Raw genomic sequence first — 12,241 nt, 5'->3', positions numbered from 1 at the left:
AAATAAGCTGATTTGGTTATCCTGTCAACAATAACCCAAATCAAATTATGTTGATGATGAGTACGAGGCAAAATCTGTCACAAAGTCCATGTTCACTTCTTCCCATTTCTATGTGGGAATACTGAACTCCTGTATGGACCCACTAGGCTTCTGATGCTCAATCTTAAACTGCTGATATATCGAACACTTAGCTACAAACTATGCAATATCCCTCTTCATCTCGCTCCACTAATAGATCTCCCACAAATTGTGGTACATCTTAGAGGCCCCTAGATAAATAGGGTAATGTTCACTATGCACTTTTGTAAGAATTCGTTGCCTTAAGTCATTTACACCTAGTACACATAGCCGACCATGACAACGCAGCACACCATCTCTTCCTTGGGATAAAACTTCTACCTTCTGATCTTTTACTGACTCTTTTATTTTTACTAGATTGGGATTTTTATCCTTCTTTTCCTTCACCTCAAAAACTAGAGATGGTTTTGAACTAATCTGCACCCACACACTACCCTCTACTGAACCGACTAACCGGAAGTCTAGTCGGGCAAGCTGATGAACTTCTTGAACTAACTTCTTCTTACCATTCTTAACATGAGCAATAGTACCCATAGACAATCTACTGAGAGCATCTTCCACTACATTGGCCTTGCCCGAATGATACAAAATACTCATATCATAATCTTTCAGCAATTCCGACCACCTTCTCTGACACAAATTCAAATATTTCTGAGAAAAGACATACTGAAAGCTTTTATGGTCTGTGAACACATCAACATGCACCCCATATAAGTAGTGCCTCCAAATCTTTAAGGCGAACACTACAGCTATCAATTCAAGATCATGGGTGGGGTAATTCTTCTCATAGGGCTTAAGTTATCTAGAGGTATAGGCTATGACCTTACCTTTTTACATCAAAACACAAGCCAACCCAACTCTGGAAGCATCACAGTACATAACAAACCCATCTGAACTATCTGGCAAAGTTAAAACTGAGGTTGAAGTGAGTCGAGTCTTTAACTCCTGAAAACTCTTCTCACAGGAATCGGACCACTGAAACTTAACTTTCTTCTGAGTTAATCTGGACATGGGGGACACAATAGATTAAAACACTTCGATAAATCAATAGTAATAGTTGGCTAAAACCAAAAAACTCCTGATGTCTAATGGAGAGATGGGTTTGGGCTAGTTTTTTACCGCCTCGGTCTTTTCAGGATCAATTCTAATGCCATCACCGAAAATAATATAGCCAAGGAATGCTACTTACCTTAGCCAAAAGTCACACTTACTAGAGTTGGAGAACAACTGATGAGTTCTGAGAGTGTGAAGTACAATTTTGAGGTGATCTGCATGATCATTCTAGCTTGGGAATAGATAAGAATGTCATCGATGAAGACTATAACAAACATGTATGAGTACTGCTTGAACACGCGATTCATTAAGTCCATGAAAGCTATTGGGGCATTAGTAAGATCAAAGGACATGACTAGAAATTTGAAGTGACCATATCAAGTTCGAAAAGCTATTTTTGGAATGTCACATTCTCTGACTCTGAGCTGATGATAGCTGGAACTAAAGTCTATCTTAGAAAATTAACTGGCGCCCTGAAGTTGGTTAAAAAAGTCATCGATTCTAGGAAGTGGATATTTATTCTTGATGGTAACTTTGTTCAACCAACGGTAGTCAATACACATTCTGAGAGAACCGTCTTTCTTATGCATGAATAAAATTGGTGCGCCCCATGGGGAGAAGCTGGGCCTAATGAATACCTTATCTAAGAGATCCTTTAACTATTCTTTTAATTCTTTAAGTTCGGCTAGAGCCATTCTATATGGAGAAATAAAGATAGGCTGAGTGTCTGGGAGAAGATCTATTCTGAAGTCGATTTCCCTTTCGAGAGGAATCTGGGAAGATCTTCAGGGAACACATCTAGAAATTCCCTGACTACTGAAACTGACAGAAAGGTTAGAGTCTCTAAATTATAGTCTTTTACTCGAATAAGATGGTAAATACATCCCTTGGATATCATCTTTCTCGCTCTAAGGTATGAAATAAGTTGACCCCTGAGCGTTGTAGTACTACCTCTCCATTCTAAGATTTTTTAATTTAGGAACTGGAAATGAACTATTCTATTTCTACAATCAGCTAAAGCCTAGCATAAGTGGAGCCAATCCATGCTAAGAATGACTCAAAATCTATCATCTCTAATTCCACAAGATCAACTAAAGTAACTTTCTGAGATATTATGGCAGGACAATTCCTGTATACCTGCCTGGATATAATGGAAACACCTAATGGGGTAGACACTGAAATGGGATCTATTAAGATTTTGGGGCTGGTTTCAAATTTGATGGCTATATAAGGGGTTACAAAAGAAAGAAAAGCTTCAAAGTCTAATAAAGCATAAACATGTAAATGAAAGACCTATAGCATACCAGTAACTACATTAGGAGAATTTTTCTGTTCTTGTCGGGACTGAAGAGCATACAATTTATTTGGACACTTACCACTGGTAGCACTAGAAGCGGCACCCTGCTGAGTCAGGTGATCAACTGGAACTGATGACCGATGGGACTGGCCCTATTGGTGAAACTCCCTACCTTTTTGAGAAACTACCTGACACTCTCAAATTTGATGGCCTGGCTTGCCACACCCAAAGCACACATCACTGCCAGCTCTACACTTACCCTGATGGTTCCTACCATATTTCTGACATAGAAGATTCGTACGGGCACTATTTTAACTTCCTTGGGACTTAGAGCCCGGAGCCCTATCTGGATTATCATTTTTGAATTGGGCACTGGGGAACTAGCTAAAGAGGATACTGGGGATGAAGATCTCTAACAAAACTGAGGGCGGTTACCACCTTTTGACCTTAGTTGACTGAAATTAAAACTACCATTCTAGCCCTTGTGTTCTGTTTCTCTCTCTTTCTTCTTGGTCTTCTGCTCCTCAATCTATTGAGCATGGACCATCAACCTAGACAATTTTAATTCCCTAATCAACATTGCGGTACTACATTCCTTGACCACACTATTAGATACACCAGACATAAACTTGCTTATCTTGGATCTTTTGTCAGCTACTACATGAGGAGCATATCTGGCTAACTGAGTAAACTTAAGGGAATACTCCTTCACATTCATGCTTCCTATCTCAAGTTAATAAATCCTAACACCTTGGCCTCCCTTAACTCCAATGGAAAGAATTATCTAAGAAGATTGTAGCAAACTCTTCCCATTCTATAGGCCCTGTATCTGCACCCCTATCTTCCTTTCACTGCTTAAACCATGTATGGGCTAAATCCTGCAACAATATGCATCCAATTCAGCACTCTCACTAAATATCACCCCATAATATTTGTTACCTTCTGAACCATATCTAAGAATTCTTGTGGATCCTCTTCAGACTTGGATCCCATGAAGGAAGGAGGTTCATTCGGGTGAAGTCCCGAATCCTAGTTACAGCAGTATTGGCCACTGGTTTAGCCTAAAAAATATTTGTATGTTCATTCTAAGCTGCTACAAAATTGGCTAGATTGGTGAATGCAGCTCTGAATTTTGCATGAGAGACATGCTTATCTAGAGGATCTACCTAAATGGGAGGAGGTGCTGGCTGGTTTCTTAGTCTTCTTCGGTTATTTTTCTTGGGAGGCATGTTCTGTAAATGGAAGGAAGAAATGAATTAGACAGAGAGTTTAACATGAGCATCATGCTCAATCGCACGACGTGAATACAGAAAGAAGGGAAACTTTTCCTAAATGCCTCGTAGCCTCTTGTCCATAAGTGTGGCGTGCTACACACCCATGCATAAGACTCTACTTGAAGCGGCTTTCAGACTTCCTAGGACACTTTAAAAACTTAGGCTCTGATACCAAGTTTATAAAACTCCGAGAGTACACCCTGGGCATCACACGGCGCTTACAGTCCCGAGGGACCACAAGCTAACCCATAAGCTGGTACCTGCTGTGAGTACTGAATAATATAATGATAATGCAGAAGAACAACTATTATGCCATAAGGTTTTAAGTAATGAAAAATAATAAAATCTATAAATGCCAAACTGATAAAATAATCTAATAAGAAGTTTGAATACTGAATAACTGACTATAGTTAAGAAAGCCTTTAAACTGACTGAATATGAGTTGATGGAACAGGCCCCAACTAACTCCAACTGACTACTAAACTGAAAGCATGAAATAAATTATCTATCCTCGAAATTTGAGGACTCACCACTGCTACTACTGAAAGCCTAAGAAGACTAAGCGCGATCCAAGAACTGGACATCTGAACCTATGATATGAAACATCAAAGCATAAGAAAAGTGTATGCGATCAGTACTTTAAATAAACTGGTATGCTAAATGAGGTAGACGAATATGCATGGTTTCATGAACATGAACAAATAATCATCTGAATATATATACGAATAACATAAGATGCTGAATATAATGCATGAAGTCTGTAGATACTGAGAATACAACAAATCTATAAATACTAAGGATGCATAACCAAGCATATAACATGAACTAAATGTAGTCTATAAATTGAAATACTAAAATTTTGATGACTGAATGTCTGATATCTGTATGCTAAGGTTAAGCAACCTAAAACTGAGTTACTGAACTAATTTCTGAATAGAGACTATAACTTGAGACTGTGGGAGGTATCATCTAATCAACATGCCCTAATCTAAGCTAATTCGGGTCCAACCTGTAACTCCAGTTGGAAAGGTACTGATACCATCCCATGGGTACTAACGTTGTCTGTGTGGATCCATTATACTGATGTACTCTATTATCCTAAATGACTAAGGGTGTCAAGTATGAACTGACGGGTGACCCCTACGAGATAGTCAAGCCTAAACTAACGGGTGACTTCTCATATCCTACGCTGTCTATATAGTTTTGGAGCACAAGGACTGCTACTAATGGCTCTAATTATCTGATGGGGAAGCCTTCATCCCTCTACTTCTTGGTGCTAAATCCTACTCCCAACTAAATGACACTGAGTTACTAAACTATTCGGAGTTTAACTGACTGAATGACACTGAGTTACTAAACTGTTTGGAGTTTAACTGACTGATCTTATAATGCTCATAATACATTTTGAAGTTATTCCAAAGATACTGCGATAAGAATAATGTAAACAGCTATGGTGTTCGGGTATTAAAATCCCCAGGACTCAAAAGCAATAATAGAAAAATAATATCAAGCCTAGAGGACATAGCATGAGAACTTTTATCAAGTACTCATTCTTGTAGGCATTTTATCAAACACTTGTAATTCAAAGTTTAATCTAATCATGGGAATGACATGGAACTTGAAGTAACAGCATGAATTCAACATCTATGACACCAAATCATGATTTAATTCAATGAATAATAACATTAAAGTATGTGAAATTTGATTTAAACATAGTGTAGAATCCAAGTTCGTGGAGATTCAAGGTTGGAAACATGATTAAAAATCAAGAGAACTTGAAAAAATCATAATTTTACAAATAAAAATGGATACTTGGACTCCATGGGTGAAAGAAACCGACAGATAAACATTTAACATACCCGGGTTGACGAATTCGTGAGAATTGACGGTGAGTTCTTGAGATTTGATCTTGATTCTTGAAGGTTAGGATTTTGCTAATTGAGAGAATGTTCTTGATTTTGGAAAAAAATTGAATAAAATAATGACTAATGAGGTTATTAGGGATTAAATTTCATGTTTGGGCTGACTGGGGTGAGGAAAAAGGACTTAAAAGCCCCTGGAATTAAAACTCGGAACTGACTGAAAAATCCTAATTTGGCATGATGGCGCGACGTGGCGCTATCACATAGTGTCACTGGAAAATGACAACTAGGACTTGGAAGCTTGGCGCGACGCGGTGGAATCATGGAGCCTTACTAGATGGGAATTTGGCTTTTGGCGTGACACGGTGGAATCGCGTTGCCTCACTGGAAATTGACAATTGTGAACTGGGGTCTATGGCGCGACATGCCATTATCGTGGAGCAACACTAAAATTTGATAATTTCCATTTGGCTGGCCTCCGTGACGCGCTGCAATGCCTGTTGGCACACTGCTTTACAAAAATGGCTCTTACTCTTCACCCGAGTATCTAATTTGGGCGAATTTTATATCGTTGGAAAGATGGATGAATTTCCTACACATTGGTAAGCTCTAAATTGAAAAATACTGAGTATTTAAAAAAAAATTATATAGGATAACTCCTATACTTAACGCTAAACTAAGCTAGGGAAATACGGGGTATTACAAAAATATCCTGGATTCCTGGGTGGAATTGGTGAGTTGTTATCTGAATATAATCCCAGAATAAGAAGTATAGTTGTGAAGTGGAAGTTTCCTAATACTCACCATTATAAGTGCAATTCAGATGGATCTATAAAAGGCTATCCTGGCCCAAGTTCAGTTGTTTTTGGTATTAGAGATTATCATGGTGATTTTGTGTTTGTGGAAACTAGAAGAATTGCTGACACATCTAACTTGATTGCTGAAGTGTTGACAATAAGAATGGGATTAGAACACTGTGTAACTAATAATCTATTTCTAGTTAGTTTGGAAACAGATTCACTATCAGTTCACAGGTTCTTGATTGGACGATGGCAGGTTCCTTGGTGTATTTCCAATGAAATAAGGAGAATTGTTGAGTTGATGAAGGGGAAAGAGGGGGAGTTTGAATACACATTCAGAGAAGGGAATCAAATGATAGATTTTTTAGCTAACCATGTTTTCTCTTTTGCAGGTACTGAGTTAATCAAGTTTTATACTTTTCAGCAATTACCAAGACGAGCTAAGGTCATATTAAAATTGGACAATGATCAAGTTCCGAATCTTAGACTAAAAAAGATACAGAATAAAGACTTCGTTATTGATTAGAAGACATCAAAAAGGATTAAGTCAGGTTAGAGGCAACACTTTTAAATATTTATTAGAGTAATCTATTTTCTAAAATTATCAGTACAAGGGATACAAATATACCAACGAAGGAAAATCACTAATATACGTAAATTGTACCCACAAAGCATTGCAAAAATTACATCATCAGGTACATTTCAACAACAATTAACAGGTAGTAATTAGTGGAGAAAAAATTCAAATATACACACCTGTTGTAGAGACGATTAAGGCCAGACTTCAATTTATAAGTAAATGTTGATGGATTGCTGATTTTACTCTCTTAGGCAGTGGTATTAGCTGCAAAGTAAGCTTAATACGTCAAGACATTAAAATTGATAAGAAATCGATAGTTATTTACAAATTGCACAACAACTGAAAAGGAAAATTACTCATCTTGTTGATTAATACAAGTCAGAATCAGGTTGAGTGAAAGAAGCCTTCACTTGGCCTAATTTCATGATATTTGTAGGAATTTTGAACGTCTTAGATGAAAATGCCCAAATCTCAACTCATTTTTCTGATTTTTAAGATCAACAGCACAAGGAGGTTTTCAATTTCCATCTACAGATAAGGAAGAGCTCAAATCATAGCTTGGGATGACGATGACAACAGAGCGATTTAGCACCCATTTCCTTTTTAGGTTTTTAGCTTTTTGACTTTTCTTTCCATTTTAGAGTTCTCTAGATTTTTTGTTTTGTTTCTTTTGTCTTGGGTTGATCGGATACCTAGTATGAGTATTGGGCCAAACTTTTGTGTATATAATTTAATCTTATTTCTACTATATGATAAAGGGCAATAACCACACACCTCTTCAACATGCCTGCCTGGCATTAAGGAGTATATCTATCATTTAAGCTTCCAAGTTTACCATGTATATCCGCCATTTGAGCTTCCAATTTTACAATTATATACCACCGCCTCATCTATTTTTTGTCTATTCTCATCCCTTTCATCGTTCTTTACACTTCTAGCTACTACTCCACTGCCTCATTCATTGTTTGTCTATTCTCATTCCTTTATCATCTTCACTCTTCTAGCCGCTTCTCCGCATTGTAGTTTTTTAGAGATAAATATCTTCAATTTTCTATGTTCGTCTGTAATTTTATTTTATTCAAAACAATTCTTCATTGAATTTAGGTCAGAACGAAAAACCTTATTCTAAATTAGAAATTAGATTAGTTTTTGGTATTACAAAGTAGATTGGAATAAAATTGAAACAAATACATAGATAAAATTCATCATCTTTTTCTTTTTGTTGCTTTTTGATTAGTGAATTATAGATCTGAAGAAAATTTGACAACGGAGGGAGTACAAAATTTCTTACTTTCTAGAGAGTTTTTGTTTAAGTGCTTAAGGGTTCTCTTTGTTTGGAAAAGGGATTTAATCTTTCTGAACTAAGAAGAAATGAAAAAGAGGAAGTATGTGATTTTTTTTAAATAAAAGTTTAGCTATTGCGCTGTACATTTTTCCAACGTTTCTCCTGATATACATCGATTCACTATATGTTGTAAGAAAATAATGGAGCAGACAAATAACCTATGGTTAACTCTCAAAAGTCAATTAAGATAAGAAAAAGAGCAGCAATATGTTGAGAAAATATGGATTGTAGGGACAAGAAATTACTTACAGTCTATCAAAACAAGATGGAAAAAGGAAAAAAAGATATGTGTAGATGTTGTGGCTTTGTATATATAGGAGGTATAAAGGGACAACAACCCTTTCAATTGTCATTTAAGTAACGACTTGAAAATTATAAATTTCTTCCACTACTTTTATCCTTAATGAGCTCATTTTATTTATACCAAAGATAACAAGTTTACTGATTTAATTTTTCACAATCTATTTGATATATAAACATAATGATATTGCAAAATATTGTAGCATAATGCATTATTTTCAACTATTCTCTCCTATTGTAATACCCCGAACTTTCCTTAAGCCTAATTTCGTCGCTATAAGATTGAGGAATGACTTCCAAAGTGAGTAATGTTTAAATCATGTAGAATTTTTCTAATTTTGACTTTTTATAGTGTGAAAAATTGAATTAGCTTTCCAACGATATAAGATTCACCCAAATTCGATAACCGGGCAAGAAGTTATGGCTAATTGAAATTTCAGTCATAAAACACCGTCATTCAGACCTTTAGCGCGCCGCGGAGAGGAGTAATATCCCAACTGTCAGTTTTCAGTAGCCTAGCGCGATTGTGGCGCATCGCGCTGAAGTTTCAGGTCCCAACCAGTGAGACAACACGATGGCTCCGCATCGTGGTGACCCTCAGATTCCCATTCGTCAATTTCCAGTGAGCCACCGCGATAGTGGCGCGTTGCGGTGACCCATAAAATTGGGCTCCCATTTATATTTTTGGACTTTGTCCAAACCACTTAAATCGTCCAAACACCTGATTTAAGGTCATTACAAGCATCATATACCATTTTTTTTCTCAAAATCCTTCGACCAAAAACCCTAGTTCGTCAAAATTTTCCTCCAAGAAACACAAGATTTCTCCATCAATTCTCCAACTTAAGTCAAAAATCCAAGTTCTTAGTGCAAGAATTCCAAGAACCCTTATTCAATAGTTCTAATAACATCTCACAAGCAAGTTATTCATCCAAGTTTATCAATCTAAGGTATGTGGGGTTTCAACAAGGACAATCCTTTCGTCCTTGTGCCCAAAACTTAATTTTGTTATGAGAGTTATTTGATTTTACATGTTTTCATATGAAATTGAAGTTGAGTTTATACTCTATGTTGCTATTCAAGAGATTATGAGATTTTCATTGTTTTAGAAGTGGAATTACATGAGTATGTTTATATTTTGGTATGTATAGCTGAAATTTCCCGATTTTAAGATGATTATGAATATTTTGTTATCAAGCATGAGTTTGAGATATTGAAATCATGAGATTTATATTATGAGTTATTTTCCAATATCTTGATTAACATGATTGAAAGCTTTTAAGATGATTGTTGAACATGAAGTTTAAATATGAATTTGATGCATTAAAGCTTCATATTTTGAGTCCTAAGTACTATTGATGAATTTATAAGGAGATTATGATTTCAAGTTTGTTGAGAAGTTTGATAAGTGCTTACAAAATCCACACTACTTATGATCTAAAGCAAAGAGAAGCATAATTTGGTCTTCATTATAGACCCTTGAGTTATTTTGAGGTGGATTTCCTAAAAGTTCTGAGCTGAGTATGGGAGTAGTATTTAGCACCGAGTTGGATATGATTCCAAGATCTCATACCCCAGAACGACGTGCCACCGTAGGATTGAGATTTGTGGGCCTGAGGCAGAGATTGTGATCACTAAGTTAAGGTTATACTCCCTGGCAAGAGTATAACGCTTCTCCCCAATGTGAGGCTTCTTTCTTAGGAGGACAAAATGTTGGACTCCATGTCAGCTCACATGGTTTATGTTGGTTAGAAGAAACTCCCAAAAGATGTCCCTTACTCTTAAAATAGTTTTAGTTATTTAAAGTCTTGAGATAAAATGTTTTCCACACAGAATAAGCTTTAAGATTTCTAAAGCTTAAGACAGAGTACTTTCCTGATTTCAGAAACTAAGTGTAGAAGCTCACAATTTATTCAGATATTATTTTACTTAAGATCTCAAATCACAGAGTTACAGTTTTAGCTTTCAGAAATAAAGGTGAGACTTTTTCCACTTAGCCTATATGATTTGAGAATAAGAAGAGAATACAGATCTTAGACCTAAATGTAATGACTCACGAGATTTATACTACATGTTTTACTATTCATGATTTATGAGTTTTAGATTTCAGATTATTCAAGCTATGTGAGTCATTTACATTTAGCATGCATGATTTTATAAATGATGATATTGAGATATTATTTTACTTATTGCATGCACCCCCATATACTCAGTACATCCTCAAAGTATTGATCCACATATATGCCTATGTGCTACATTGTCTCATAATGTAGGTACAAGTTGTAGTATGTGCAGTCAAAATCAGACAGTTGCAGATTCCAGCCAGCAGATGATGAGTCCTCCTATTTCGGGGACTTCAGTTAGATTTATTATTGTTCTTTACTTTCTTATTCTTATGTATTGATTAGTCATAGTTGGGGTCGCGTCATTGCTATCTATAGTCAATATTAGTAGAGGCTTCATAGACATTCAGTAGAGTTAATGTATTCAGTTTCAGTCTTTTTCTTTGTAAAAGCAGAGTTATAATCATGTGAATTCAGTTTTATATTGATCATAAAAGAGTTATCTTTAGCTGATTTTGTTTAAATTTATGTTTTTTATTCAGTTGCTTATGAGTTTGCCAGTAGAAGGGTTAACTTGGGGTCACTTGTGACCCTAAGCACCGTGTGACGTCTCGGGACCCGTCTTCGGGGCGTTACACCTATCCTCTATTTCCTATTAAGGTGAGCAGAACACATTACAAATAACAAATCAAGAACATATTTGTGGTACTTGATCCCTTGCAATCTTGATCCCTTCAATGGAATGCTACTTCAAAATTACAATGACTTTTTAAAATGTTACTCTCAGCAATATTGTAGCCATTCTAACTTGCTGAATAATTTTGGAAGGGATACATATAAGTTGAAGGCTTGCAAACTTCATCCTGCTTTGCAGACTGCTAACTGTAACTGTGTGCTGGATTTTGTGAAAGAGGAGAACTTGCGGAGTTGGCAGATGATTGTCATGGTTCCCACAGGCAGTTCGAGAAAAAGTGTCTGAATTTAAGCTTGAGTTTCAAGAGCTAGAGCACAATACTAAACATTTTCATGCAGGCTTTGAGCTAGGTTTGTTCTCTACTTCTCCTTGTCTCTTCTTCACCCTCAACATGTGTATCGATAAAGCTTATAATTGACCTCTGTTGCACACCTGCCAATATATCCATGTTGTGCATGTCTGCCATGTAAATCTACTAATTTAGGGGCTCCGCTTGGGACGGTTCTATTTGCGTCATGTAGGTTGTGGTGGTGAATTATACTTGTTAAAAATGAAAGACCTTGTAATGACCCAGACATTGAGCAAAAACCTTGCTGATACTCACGGACAGTTGGTTACTTTTGTAGTTTCTGAAGAAAATTCTCAATCAGCAAATCATAATTTTCCGGAGTTGGAGTTGTGTTTGGACATGAATATAAACTAAAATTGCTTTTGAAATTTTGTGAGAGAAGTATGAGTGAAAACAAGTAAAACTTGTTTTCAATTTCCCAAATACAATTCCGAGAAAATCTTAGAAAAATGGGAAGCTCAGTGATGTTTATAAGATCTTATAGTTCTGGCTTCTGGTAGGCAACTTCTTGTTAATGTCCTCTATTTTTATTAGCAAGTTTGCAAT

Source organism: Capsicum annuum, chromosome 1 (genome assembly GCF_002878395.1).
Source record: "Capsicum annuum cultivar UCD-10X-F1 chromosome 1, UCD10Xv1.1, whole genome shotgun sequence".
NCBI classification, from domain to species: domain Eukaryota; kingdom Viridiplantae; phylum Streptophyta; class Magnoliopsida; order Solanales; family Solanaceae; genus Capsicum; species Capsicum annuum.
Note: the sequence above shows the minus strand (reverse complement) of the source record.